We start from the raw sequence: 15,100 nt of genomic DNA on the forward strand, positions 1-15,100 counted from the left end.
AAAAAATCGAAAGGAAGTTTGTTCTGAAGTGTTTGTCCTATATCTGAGAGATATAAAAAGATCAAGAAACATTTGTAAAAAAAAAAATGTATATGTATTTGACCCCTTATTTTGGCATTAAACAGTCTCCATATATACCTCCATACATTTCTTTCAACAGGTACTGGAGACCTTCAGACGAGTCTTGTGTGGGCGTCCCATAGCAAAACAACCGAGTTGTAAGTGTTCGTGAGAGTCTCACCTTTCCACAGTGGGCATTGACTCTAGGGTGTTTTAAGCCACAAAAACAGCAGGAAATGACAAAAAAAAACTAAATGTCATCATTTGGCTCGTTTTCCCTCAGTAGTGTTTCGTCTCTGACTGGACGTGTCGTTTTGATAACCCCTGGTTTAACAGTAATTTGGCTTTATTAGAGTGCTCTGGGAAACCCCATTTCCTAGGTAACAATATTTGCCAGTGCTGCTGGACTGGCTGAGGCTTTGGGGAACAGTATTTGACAGGGCTGCTGGGCTGTCCTGGGCTATGCTTGGATCAGGTTCTACACGACCCAGCTACCCGTAGTCTAATTGGTGTCTTCGTTCAGCACGTAACTGGGACTGTAGCTGAATAACACATCCAAGTCATTAATGTGTTTGGATCGAGCTGGCAGATGGGAAACTGAGCTCTGACTAAGCAATTAGTTGGCGGTGTAGGGGTCACTATTTACTTATGAATACAAGCTGAATAAAAGCTGCTACTGTACTCACTCACATTGTGGTTGATTCATATTCAACATCTATCTTATGTACAGCCTTGGATTTCACATAGAGCATCATGGTTAGCTGGAGGAAAGTCCTGCTGGTGATCACAATTTACTGTATACAGAGTTACCACTGAATGGAACTCACTCATGTTATGAACTGTCTTGTGATGGTCATAACGATGCCGGAAACTGAAACGGAACTGTACACACAGTGGACACACCAGCATGATCTTGAGATATTTCTAACAAAACTTTTGGAGTGAGGGGTGGTGTTATCTGTGTTCACAACACTAGATCGCAGTCATAGTTGATTGGTGTCATAGGTCATAGTGATAGTTGTCATGGAAACACCCTAGTAGGCGGCTAGGTGTGGAGATTTGTGGCAGTGAGAGCCATGTATGAAATATATGGCTCTGGGGAAGTGTTAAGGGAACTGGTCATAAGGCTTCATTCCATATGACAGCAGATGCGACTGATTATTTGCAGTAAGTTACAAACTATAGGACACTGTAGGAGCAAGGGCTCGCTTCAAGCTGACACTGATGAAGAAATCCACTCTCACAAAGATTTCCCTCCACTGGAACTAAGGGGCCTAGCCCGAACCATGAAAAACAGCCCCAGACCATTATTCCTCCTCCACCAACTTTTACAGTTGGCACTATGCATTCGGGCAGGTAGAGTTCTCTGTCGGACTGCCAGATGATGAAGCGTAATTCATAAATCCAGAGAACGCATTTCCACTGCTCCAGAGTCCAATGGCGGCGAGTTTTACACCACTCCAGCTGACGCTTGGCATTGTGATCTTAGGCTTCTGTGTGGCTGCTCGGCCATGGAAACCCATTTCATGAAGCTCCCGACAAACAGTTATTTTGCTGAAGTTGCTTCCAGAGGCAGTTTGGAACTCCGTAGTGAGTGTTGCAACCAAGGACAAATTCGAATTTACAATGACGGCCTACCCTCGGGCAAATTGTGGGGCCAATTGTGCACCGCCCTATGCGACTCCCAATCACGACCAGATGTGATACAGCCTGGATTCGAACCAGAGACTGCAGTGACACCTCTTGCACTGAGATGCAGTGCCTTAGACCGCTGTGCCACCCAGGAGCCCATATACTGTATTCTATGCTATTCTACGGTATCTTAGTCACTTAATAATGTTTACATCTCTTGCATTACTCATCTCATAAGTATATACTGTATCTTAGTCCGTTCCGCTCTGACATCGCTCGTCCATATGTATACAGTCTTAATTCATTCCTACTTAGATTTGTATGTATTGGGTATAGCACTGCGATGCAGTACCTTAGACCACTGCGCCACCCGGGAGGCCCCTAGTCAAATTTTTTTGACGGTTTCCCACCAAGATACTCTGTTTACTAACACAAATTAGTGATTATGTTATTAGTTACATCTGCATAAATATTTTCAAGTTGTTGACTTTCACTAGTGCTGGCTTCTGAGCCTCTGTATTGTGGACACATTCCTGCGTGGTCTGGTTTATGCAAAAGTTTGCTTTAAGTATCATCTAAAGTTAAGGTAGAGCATTAATGGAGATATTTCCTTGTTTACTAAATTATTTAAATTATTGATGTAGTGGAAGCGTGTGCTTTGAAGACCAGCAGGTGGTTGTGTAGGTTTATGTTTACAGGCCAGGAAGTCGGAAGCAGGGAATGACGTATGGGAGAGAGCAGATGTCCTCTCATATTTCCTCACAAAATTCAAATATGGGAACGTTTTAGAGACTACTTAATGCACACTAATTAATGGCAACTAATTGGTTGAAATTGTTGAAATTGTCTCACCACTTCTAAAGCGTAAAATCATTTCTAATAACAAACTACCTTTGTGGCAGCTACTTTTCTTTAGAAATCTAAAATCAGCTTTAACTAGGACATTTCATAAGTGAATTAGTCAACCAGGCCTTTAAACATCCAACAATAATACCATAACATACATGGTAAACCTCAAACATTTGTATATGGATGAGTCATACAAGAGCACAGCATACACTACGAGGAGCCTAAACAACCCATCTTAAATGTGTGGTAAGTGGGGTGAAAAGCAGAGGGGGAAGCAAAGATCCTCTCTGGGAGAAGGGATTGTAGGGGACAGACTCAAGGGACACCTGTCGAGCACAGTTGGTTCACCATTTATTGTATACAGTGACACGTCAATGCCCAGTTTTGACACACCAGGATTTGACACATCAAAACTGACACGTTAATGCCAGGGTTTGTTACCACCGTCACTATACATAACACCAGTGGCGATTTTAGCATGTAAATCTTGGTGGGACAAACTCCCCCCCAAAAAATGTAGATGCATGCCAACAAAGACACAACACAACTCTAAACAATTCATTAATTGCACTATAACGGCGACAAGCGGTTCCCACAAACTGTTAGGGCTTACATAAAGCTGTCCCTACAGCAGAACTTCCTTTCCAGCATAATGAAGTGAATTCTTACCAGCGCCTTACCACCGCTACACCTGGAGCCTTGTCTAGCAGCGAAACAATATTCAGCCTCGTTTACTGCCTTTTCAAAAAACATAGCTGATATGGCTGACTTGCTTAAACAAATGTGGTTTCTACCGACAATTGAGATGTGCAAACTATGGCATAAGGGAACGATGAGCGGATAAGAGGCATTCCGTAATTTCGATTAAAACATTAATTAGTGAGCTATGACGGACGTAGTCAATATAACTATGTGTTCAGCACTTTTGAAAAGTACAGCGACAGAATACAGAACATGGGCTGCTCTTACAGTATTTTCCCTGTACACCAAGTCAGAACCGTAGGATAAATAAACAGGACATATAAGCAGACAATGAAACCTCTTACAATATTAGATGATGACATTTCTCAAAAACAGGTTATAGGCTACATGTGCAGCACCACCGAGTCAGAACAGTAACGTTAGGTGAAATTAAGAGGTGAAAATAGACCAAATTATTGGGGTGAGGCACATGGGCTACTAACAGCTTACTACACAACATACACTTCGTAATTATTTTCCTAGCTACAGTATGCATATCTCCCTTGCATATTACATCATTTTTGCAGCAGCAAACAATACATTTTTGGACTCACCTTGTGATGTGCTCACTTAAACATGAAGGTGGCGGGGCAGTTTTGTCATCAAACGTTGTCATCAAAGTCTGGCATTCTCTGGATTTATGGTGGGAACTCGGGAAAAAAACACAAAGCCACTCCATTGAATAACAGGCTACTGGTTGCTTTGCACTGCTTGCAGTTAGCCACTGATTCCTTCCAAACGACTCATTGTTGTGTAATCTTTATGTCCAATGGCCAATGAGCACTGATACGTTTTTATATCTAATTTCTCTTCATTATTTATTTTCATATGACAAGGATTACAAAGGATATACCAGTAGATTGTCGACTTGATTCATGTTGATGACTGCTAGCTAAGACTTTGAAAGTAAGATGTTGACATGATCAGTCCAATCAAAGCTACTGTACATATAACGTGATTTGACGTCCTTTTATCTGTGGCCAATAACCTTGAGCCTTCTTGGAAGGGAACTTGTAATAACTCTATGGCAGAACCCAAAGGGCCGAAATTTTGGATGTCTACCCTTGCTAAGGACATACACTTTGCGATGACGTAGTGTCCCTATGAGTGACAGAACACTGAGCCAATCACGGCACAATGCTTCTATTTTTTGCTGGCTCGCCCCACCACCAGAGATTTTAAAAATATATATATATTATTATTATTATTGTATTTATTTATTTTTCTAGAAATGTGGGTCTCAAAACAGGCTCTGCCCCACCAGCCCTGAATGAAGGGTCGCCACTGCATAATACTGGAAGTCACTAGAACAGCCCTCCTGCCCTGCCTGGCCCTGATGTCCCAGTGGGCGGTGGCTGGTTGGCAAGTTGGGAAAACATAAAATATTGCAGTTGATGAGTTGTGTTCATGTTGGTTATAAAATGTCACAGAGCTTGTTGTCAATAGAATTGTGAGTCAGAGGTGTTGGCTACGCATCCACTGCTACTGCAGATGCTGGTGTTTATGTTAGCATGTTAAACTCTCCCGTACAGGTCTTATTTCAGTCTTTACAGTGAAAAGGAAGCTGTCAGAACACTTCCACTGATACTACAGAATGGCCCCTAATCCCAGCTCTAGTAAAGTATCTGATAGTTTAAATTCAAACTTTCTTGTACATTTTGTGACCTTAAAAGTCTTGAGATTCATCTATGTCTCATGTTATTTGGACCCATTGCCTTATTTACTTTATCTCTGGATATTAGACAAAAGATTGGATTAAGTAATTCACTGCTTGGCATTTACTAACGCATATAGGTCGGCAGGTAGCCAGGACCAGGATGGATTGCCTCTGAGTGAGTACAACAAAAGGCCTAGTTAAATAAAGGTTAAATAAATAAAAAATACATATAATCTGTTACACCATTGTGCTCCTGCAGCTCCTCCTAGTGGTGAGTCTATGGCAGAAGCTGACAGAAGCTGACATAAAGCCAGTCATTGTTTCCCTAAGGGAGCTATTAAAGGGTAGCCTCATACAAACCAGAGGTTGGACATGGTTAAACTGGAAAATAATGACAATATTCAAGGAACAGATTCAGAACCGGGAACATAAGTGATCTATAATGTTCCGGAACAAAACCGTAATTTTAAAAGCATGGAAACCGGTTAATAATGTTATTTTATATTCCGGGCATTTTTTCCCAGTCCCCCAAAAAAATCTAATTGTAAAAAAGTAAAAAAATAAAGATTTCAGAGGTTTAAAAGGAACAGAAAGTAATGATATAAACCTTTAAAACATGTTGGGTTCTAACCGGTTCGGAACTTCATTTTGCTGGTTGGAACAGTGGAACATAATGAAAAAAGTATGCATCCAACCTGATCGTACGAGCTTCAGTTTTGTTTCCCTACTCAACCAGATTCAAACTGTTTGAGCCCCTCCCTTCTGTCCACCGTATAGCCAGACCAATCAGCATCCTCTGATTATCTGTAAGGCATGGTTTACCACAACAATTGGGAATTGATTTCTTTATTTTATTTAACCTTTATTTAAAGGTTCCCCTGCCGGGGAACAGTGGGTTAAACAAAATATTTTTACCTTGTCAGCTTGGGGATTCAATCCAGCAACCTTTTGGAAACTGGCCCAACGCTCTTACCACTAGGCTACCTGCAGCCCCATTGTCGTCATTTATTTGTACTGGGGCGAAGAAGTCGATCATCATAACAAACACTCCTGTTAAAAAAAGATTATATCTGGAAACACAGCAGTGTCTATGATATTTAAAAAAAAACGTGATATGACGCAGGTTTTCCTTTGAGAACTTTTCTCGAACTTTAGGCTATTATAATAGCTATTATTACTGATGCATTGGTGCATGTATTTTGTCTTTCAGGTACACTTGTGTTGGCGCTGATAGCTTCAGCGCCTACGTTGTCAACAACCTTCCAGTATTCAGATTAGAACACGCAAGAAAAACATTATCAGTAATTTTTGGGGGAGATGAGACAATTTTTGCTGCAGACTTTCTTGTTTTATTGTCATGAACGTGTGTATAGGTGGCAGGGAAGTCAGGCGCAGGAGAATCGAACTTGGTAAAATAGAGTAGTTTAATAGCTTAAAAAACATAGCTCCAAAACCATAACAATAATCAAAACAAAGTGGGTACGAGGACCCGTCGCGCACCAATACAAACAACACGATAAAATGAACAACAAACAATCTCTGACAAGGACATGAGGGGAAACAGAGGGTTAAATACACAATGAATGGGATTGGAACCAGGTGTGTAGGAAGACAAGACAAAACCAATGGAAAATGAAAAATGGATCAATGATGGCGAGAAGACCGGTGACGTCGACCGCCGAGCACCGCCCGAACAAGGAGAGGCATTGACTTTGGCAGAAGTCGTGACATTTATAGTAGTTTGTTTGCTGAATGACTGTTATCTGTATGTTGTTACTAGTCCAAATGCAACTGATTAAAACTCGGGGACGACCCGGAGGACGAGGCGCAGGATGGAGACGGTGGAATCCTCGCAGCAGGGAAGGATCTAACACGTCCTCCACCGGAACCCAGCATCTCTCCTCCGGACCGTACCCCTCCCAGTCCACGAGGTACTGAAGGCCCCTCGCCCGATGTCTCGAATCCAGGATGGATCGAACGGAGTATGCCGGGGCCCCCTCGATATCCAGAGGGGGTGGAGGAACCTCCCGCACCTCAGCCTCCTGGAGCGGGCCAGCCACCACCGGCCTGAGGAGAGACACATGGAACGAGGGGTTAATGCGGTAATTGGGGGGAAGCTGTAACCTATAACATACCTCATTAACTCTCCTCAGGACTTTAAACGGCCCCACAAACCGCGGACCCAGCTTCCGGCAGGGCAGGCGGAGGGGCAGGTTTCGGGTCGAGAGCCAGACCCTGTCCCCTGGTGTATACACCGGGGCCTCACTGCGGTGACGGTCTGCGCCAACTTTCTGGCGCAGTACGGCGCACTGAAGGTGGACATGGGCGGCCTCCCAGGTTTCCTCCGCGCGCCAGAACCAATTGTCCATCGCAGGAGCCTCGGCCTGACTCTGATGCCAAGGAGCCAGAACCGGCTGATACCCTAATACACATTGAAAGGGGGAAAGGTTAGTGGAGGAGTGGCGGAGCGAGTTCTGGGCCATCGCTGCCCAGGGCATGAACGCCGCCCACTCCCCCGGCCGGTCCTGGCAATAAGACCTCAGAAACCTAACCACATCCTGGTTAACTCTCTCCACCTGCCCATTACTCTCGGGGTGAAAACCTGAGGTAAGGCTGACCGAGACCCCCAGACGTTCCATGAACGCCTTCCAGACCCTTGACGTGAACTGGGGACCCCGATCAGACACTATATCCTCAGGCACCCCATAGTGCCGGAAGACGTATGTAAACAGAGCCTCCGCAGTTTGTAGGGCCATAGGGAGACCGGGCAAAGGGAGGAGACGACAGGACTTAGAAGAACGATCCACAACGACCAGGATCGTGGTGTTACCCTGTGAAGGTGGAAGATCGGTTAGGAAATCCACCGACAGGTGCGACCACGGCCGTTGTGGAACGGGTAAGGGTTGTAACTTACCTCTGGGCAGGTGTCTAGGAGCCTTACACTGAGCAGGAGGAAACATAAACCCTCACGTACTTAGCTAAAGTGTGCCACCAGTACCTTCCATCAAGACAGCGCACCGTCCGACCGATCCCAGGATGACCAGAGGAGGGTGACGTGTGGGCCCAATAGATCAGTCGGTCGCAGACAGCAGACGGAACGTACAGACGCCCAGCTGGACACTGAGGGGGAGCGGGCTCTGCACGTGACACCTGCTCAATGTCCGCGTCCAGCTCCCACACTACCGGCGCCACCAAACAAGAGGCTGGGAGTATGGGAGTGGGATCCATGGGCCATACAGTGTCATACAGCCGGGACAGTGCGTCTGCCTTCACGTTTTGGGAGTCTGGTCTGTAAGAGAGGGTAAACACAAAACGGGTGAAAAACATGGCCCACCTTGCCTGGCGAGGATTCAGTCTCCTCGCCTCCCGGATGTACTCCAGATTGCGATGGTCAGTCCAGATGAAAAAAGGGCGTTTAGCCCCCTCAAGCCAATGTCTCCACGCCTTCAAAGCCTTGACGACAGCCAATATCTCCCGGTCCCCCACATCATAGTTTCGCTCCGCCGGGCTGAGCTTCTTCGAAAAGAAGGTACAGGGGCGGAGCTTCAGTGGCGTACCCGAGCGCTGAGAGAGCACAGCTCCTATCCCAGCCTCGGATGCGTCCACCTCCACTATGAACGGCAAAGAGGGATCCGGATGAGCCAACACAGGAACCGAGGTAAACAGAGCCTTAGCTGACCACTGCAAGCGCACCGGGCCCCCCTTTAGCAGTGAGGTAATGGGAGCAGCTACCTGACCAAAACCCCGGATAAACCTCCGGTAGTAGTTGGCAAACCCTAAGAATCGCTGCACCTCCTTCACCGTGGTGGGAGTCGGCCAATTACGCCCGGCTGCAATGCGGTCACTCTCCATCTCCACTCCTGACGTGGAAATACGATGCCCTAGGAAGGAGACGGACTGTTGGAAGAACAGGCATTATTCAGCCTTGACATACAGGTCATGCTCCAACAGGCGACCAAGCACTTTGCGCACATGATCGGCGCGTGTAGCGGAGTATATCAGAATGTAATCAATATACACCACTACACCCTGCCCGTGCAGGTCTCTGAAAATCTTGTCTACAAAAGATTGGAAGACTGATGGAGCATTCATCAACCCATACGGCATGACATGGTACTCATAATGCCCTGAGGTGGTACTAAATGCCGTCTTCCACTCATCTCCCTTCCGGATACACACCAGGTTGTACGCACTCCTGAGATCCAGTTTAGTGAAGAAGCGCGCCCCGTGCATTGACTCAATCGCCGTAGCGATAAGAGGTAGCGGGTAACTGTACCTCACCGTGATTTTATTGAGACCTTGATAATCAATGCACGGGCGCAAACCTCCATCCTTCTTCACAAAAAATAAACTCGAGGAGACGGGTGAAATGGAGGACCGAATGTACCCCTGACGCAGGGATTCGGAGACATATGTCTCCATAGCCACCGTCTCCACTTGCGACAGGGGATACACGTGACTCCTGGAAAGTGCAGCGTCTACCAGGAGATTTATCGCACCCATCGATAGGGTGGTCATTGAGTCGCCCTCTTTTTACAGAAAGCGAGAGCCAAATCTGCATATTCTGGAGGAATGCGCACGGTGGAGACCTGGTCTGGACTTTCCACCGTAGTAACACCAACGGAAACCCCTAAACACCTACCTGAGCACTCTCGCGACCACCCCGTGAGAGCCCTCTGTGGCTAAGAAACAGTGGGGTTATGACAAGCTAACTAGGGTAGGCCCAGCACCACAGGATACGCAGGAGAGTCAATAAGAAAAAGACCCCCCTGCGTCACCATACTCAAAGGAGCAGTGGCCTCCTTGATTAACCCTGACCCTAATGGTCGACTATCTAAGGCGTGAACGGGGAAAGGCACATCCACGGGAACCATGGGGATCCCTAAACTATGAGCTAACATTTTATTAATGAAATTCCCAGCCGCGCCTGAATCTACTAGCGCCTTATGCTGGGAAGGCGGGGAGGGGGGGGAGGGAAAGTGCAACAGAAGGCTCTGGGTGAGAATGGTGCCTACTCATGGTGCCTACTCACCTGGGGTGATGCCAGAGTGCCCTGCCTACTGCCTCGATTCCCAGAGGAACCAACCCGGCACCGACCAGCAGTGTGACCTCTGCAACCACATATGGTGCACGAGCGGGAACCCCCTCTGGTCTCCCTGCGCACCGTCCCTCCCAGCTCCATGGGTATCGAAGAGGGGGTGCGGGAGGATGGACCACCAGACCCCGATCTGGACGTCCGCGAGTAACCAGCAGGTTGTCCAGCCGGATGGACAGGTCCACCAGCTGGTCGAAGGTGAGGGTGGTGTCTCTGCAGGCCAGCTCCCGACGGACGTCCTCGTGTAGACTACAGAGGTAATGGTCGATCAGGGCCCTGTTGCTCCATCCAGCGCCGGCAGCCAGGGTCCTAAACTCCAGAGCAACTCCTGGGCGCTCCTCGTCTCCTGCCTCAGATGGTAGAGAACGCCGCATCTCCCTCTCCACACACAGCGCTGGCCCACTCCAGTGCTCTCCTGGTGAGGCACGAGACGAGGGCGAAACTCTTCTCACGGTCTGATGGAGCAGACTTATATGTATGTTGTTACTAGTCCAAATGCAACTGATTAAAACTGTTAACTGGATGTTTTCAAAAGATGAATTAATCAAGAAGCATAAATCAAAGTTTGAAATGTACTTTGTTACAGCAGGCAACAAAACAATGATACATGGGAAGTTATACAGATAAAAGCAGATAAAAAGTTGTACTGATAAATACAAATACAGATCAATAATAATATTTATAGTGACAACATTAGTTGAGCCTACTCCTTAAATCTGCAATATGTATCTTTTTGGGTGACCTGGTCAAACTGACATAGAAATGTGTGTTGTAGATCTGTCATTCTCATTGAAAACAAGTCTAAGAAGCGGTAAATCTGTTCTATGTGGGTTATTGCTATGCTTCCCATTCTTAGATTTTGTTTGTGCATCTTTTACTTTCGGTTTTGTACACCAGCTTCAAACAGCAGAAAGTACAATATTTTTTTATATGGAAAATATATTTCACAGTGGTTTAGATGGTACAATGATTCTCTACACTATACTTACATGCTTTGTCACATAAACTGAAATTAAGCAAACTATTTTAATTTTAGCAACCAGGAAATGGCAGAGCGATTTCTGCATAGTGCATCTTTAACTCCCAATCACTGTATACCTCTTAGACAGGGTTTGATGGTCAGACTAAGCCAACCACATACCCAGCTAGCCTGGAACCCAAGTTGTTTCAAATCAAATGGGAACATTTCTCCTTAAGTAGTAATGCCCGAGAAGCCGGTGTTTGGAGGATATATTGGCACGGGTGTTGCAAACCATGCCAATATATCCTCCAAACACCGACTTCGAGGGCATTATCACTTTTATAGAACGGGTTACCAACATACTCAAATAATGATTTATATATTTGCATTAATAACTTTATTCATACTATTTCATCCTTCTACAATATATAGTCCAGACACAAATCTAGGGTTGTTATCCAAGCCGGTTGGTCGTTTGTTCTATCAGTTTGGTTGCCAGAGATGCTACCCAGTCGTTAAGTATTTTTCTGTATCTATGGATGCGACCCATTTGTTTGTTCTAAATTATTTATTGCTATACTGGTTGGCAACGTTCTTATCTCTTGCTTGCTAGCTAGCCAACTACGGCTAACTTACAGTCACGACAAACAGTGCAGCCAGAATAACAAGTAGCTGCTGTCATGACTGTCCTGTGAGGAGCCGAATGGGTCAGATCAGCTTTGCCTTGGATGACAGTAACCAGACCCTCTCTCACCCACAGAGGGGAGCAGGGAGCTGATGGGGGGTTGAAACCTCACGTCCTGTTGTAAATTAAAGGAGAGGAGATCCAGGGTCTCCCTCTCCAAATTGACACAGGAATGTTCCTTTGTCTCCAGAGACTTTCCCCGCTGAAACTCAAACACGTTCTAAAGCGAATACTGGAACAATATTCCTAACATTGAACGTGGGGAATTGTTAGAGACAAGCTAAAGAATAATAATGTCATATGGGTTGTTTTTTTGTTATGTATTTAAAAAAGGTTATAAAGGAAATACTGTAACTTGAAAAGTATATATAACTACATGTACGAAGTCTCCATCCTTTACGTTGTGCATGAAATATAAAAAAAATATGAAAATATCTTTGTTAAGATAGGAATGTGATTTTGGGTGCCATATGAGATCGTTTGTCTCCTATAAACTTTGCACAGTAAGTAGCCACGCCCCGAGTGAGATCAGAGAGCGTGTCAGCCTGACGGAACTGTACCTTTTGACCAGAGTGCATAAAATGATTGGTAAAGAAATTAACATTCAGACCAGAGAGGTGTGCAGCTACAGCTTGCGTCCAAAGTGGTTTGAACTCTGAAATCTCAACACGAGGTAAAGACAATAACGTCACCTCCCGGACAATCACTGGTACGGCTGATTAGCTGTCTGAAAAAAAGTATCTAGAAAAGCGAATTTAAGTGGGACCATTCTACTACTCTTCAAACCATCCTATTCAATACTCTTCTCAAATCACTGTATTCTACTACTCTCATCACACATGGAAACCGTTGACATGGCTGGCTAGCCTATCTTCCAAGGAGCATCTTCCAGAGTTGAACAACAGTAGAAGATGGTTGTGCCGCGGAAAGGCACAACACCCTTCCTAAGGAGGGCTGGTTCCGACAGAGATCCACGGCAAATTAAGGCATTAAAAATTAAATAGATCCATGATTTCTTACTCCAATCTGACGGAGGTTTGTGTGCAAAGTATATGATTACTGGGAGAATAGATTCTAAAATGTATCAACGATAAGTGTATCTTTCTCTCTCCCTCCCTCTCCATCAACTTTGTAATAAGCCGCCATATGTTGTGTCAGTCCACTAGGGACCTTTTCCTAATGTATTAAGTGTGTATGTTTATCCTGTGTTACCATTTAGTTAGCTAGTAAATAAATAATAAAATTTGTGTAGTACTGAATCATAAGTAAGGCTGGGGTTTTTGCAGATGCAGGAGGTTACAACTGTTCAGAATGATGATATGATACAAGGTTATGATTAATACATTGACTGTTTGATGGATGTGATAGTTAAATTTGGGAGATGGTAACTCTTTAACCCTTTCATGCGTGAGTTCCAAATATCTCTAACGGTCGCCCCAGCGTCAGTTTTTTTATGCACATGATGTTAGAACGTTCTCTCCATTCCAGAATGTGATTGTTATGTAACAGTACATTTCATCCGCGCTGCCCCCAAACCAAAGCACGCAGCCTGTTTTTATTTGTCAATTTGAAATTATTTTCTAACAAGTTTTTTATTTTCTAATAACAGTTTGAAATTAGGTGTGTTCTGCCTCATTCATTCACATAAAAATAGTAATTTTTACTTATGCGGACCAATACATTTTTTAGACATGTCTGACCCGGACAAAATTCCCCAAACACTTTTCAATTGTTTGTGCAGTTCAAGTCTGCAGACATTTACTCATCTGCCATCCTGCATACACGTGTTCATATTTTCCACCTGTCGCCTGCATCGKAATCAAAGTTGTTTTCGTTACCAATAATAACTTTGGAAATGTGTGCGTTTCTATCAAAGTGGCTTATTACGTTATAATAGTTTCTGCATGCCGTGTTATGTCGTTTCTACTGTAGCATCATGTTTTTGTGTATATTCCTTATAACCGCGGACACGCGATGTAACGTTACTCATTTCATAACATTTATGGTGTTATACTCAATGCTTAGGTATCCAGCTACATTCTTCTATTAGCTCAGGAAAACAATGCTAATTGCGTCAGGGAATTATTAGCATGTGTTGTATTTTGAAGCTACCCTGGCCTTATGACTCCCAAGTGGCACAGCGTCTCAGTGTTAGAGGCGTCACTACAGACACCCATCTTCAAATCCAAACTGCGTTTCTATCAAAGTAAGTGCCTAATTACGTTATAATAGTTTGTGTCGTGTTATACCGTTTCTACTGTAGCTCACTGTGTGTATGGAGCATAATATATTTGTGTATATTCCTTATAACCGCGGACACGCTAGGTAACGTTACTCATGTTACTCATCTTTTATGGTGTTATATTCAATCGTGCTTATATAGCTAGTTACATTATTCTATTAGCTCTGTAAAACAATGCTAAATGCGTCAGAAGTATTGGCATCTTGTATTTTGACGCTACCCTGGAAAAATAGAAAAATATCTTATACCACTTGGTCGTTTTCCGAGTGCATTCCACAAAGCTGTTTATCATGTCAGCCTTATCCACTGCCCCCATTTTGAGGGAATAGTCAAGCACGCAGTCTGGTTTGATGTTTCTCTGTCTGGTTTGTTTCTCTCTCCTGTCAGGTGGTCCACCTTCCCTGTGGCCGACATGGTTGCTGTATGGACAGTGGAGAGGACGTGGATGTCTCGTTTGTCATGGCACTTTACTGCCAGCTGTTAACATTTCTTATTTTGTATAACGGGTCATTTAGGATGGTAGTAGCGTTGTTGATGAAATGCAGTCATAGCAGCAGAACTAGAAAGCAGTCTTGGGAAAAGAGGGTGGCAAAGACATAGGATCTCTGCTTCAGTATTCTCTTAGGGAGTTCTTCTTTACTGTCACCAGGAATGTATACATTTCACTAATTGTGGTTGTCCCCCCACTCCTGGCTCTCTCTTCTCCTGTAGCTCCAGGGCATAGCGATTGGTCTCTACTATGTCTCCCACCAGCTCCTCTGTCAGAAACAACTTGAAGCACTCTGCCTCAGATGGAAATGGCAAGAGGCGTTGCACTCCAGACTGGGACTCATCAAAGCAAACAGCAGGGCCAGGAGGGGTGAAATGGCTGGCAGCCTTCCAGCTACCACAGAACTCCTGTACTTCATCCACTATAGGTCTGCCTCCATCACCACCAGCATCTTCAAAGGGAACTGGGACTTCGTCGGTGGACAAGGGGTCCTCTGTCACTGTCAGAATCTGATTCCGAACTTTCAGACTCATTGTCAGATTTTTTTTTAAATCACCAGAATTTCCGCATTTCTGAGTTGTCTCCTTTTGAAAGACATTGCTAATGCTACAGCTCATTAGCTACGTACATAACAACACTGAATGGCTCAGAGTGGGAGTGAGAGGTTACGTGATTGACTGCCTACACG

At 44.7% G+C, this 15,100-nt stretch overlaps 1 long non-coding RNA gene across 1 annotated transcript; it reads left to right on the plus strand.

Annotated features, from left to right (window-relative positions):
• Window positions 1–13,460: 13,460 nt before the first annotated feature.
• On the plus strand, window positions 13,461–14,882 carry LOC139028500 (uncharacterized). Its single transcript, XR_011480709.1, has 3 exons — window positions 13,461–13,555; window positions 13,789–13,886; window positions 14,634–14,882. It is a non-coding gene; the product is annotated as an uncharacterized lncRNA (long non-coding RNA).
• Window positions 14,883–15,100: the final 218 nt, after the last annotated feature.

Source organism: Salvelinus sp. IW2-2015, linkage group LG13 (assembly GCF_002910315.2).
Source record: "Salvelinus sp. IW2-2015 linkage group LG13, ASM291031v2, whole genome shotgun sequence".
Lineage (NCBI taxonomy): Eukaryota > Metazoa > Chordata > Actinopteri > Salmoniformes > Salmonidae > Salvelinus > Salvelinus sp. IW2-2015.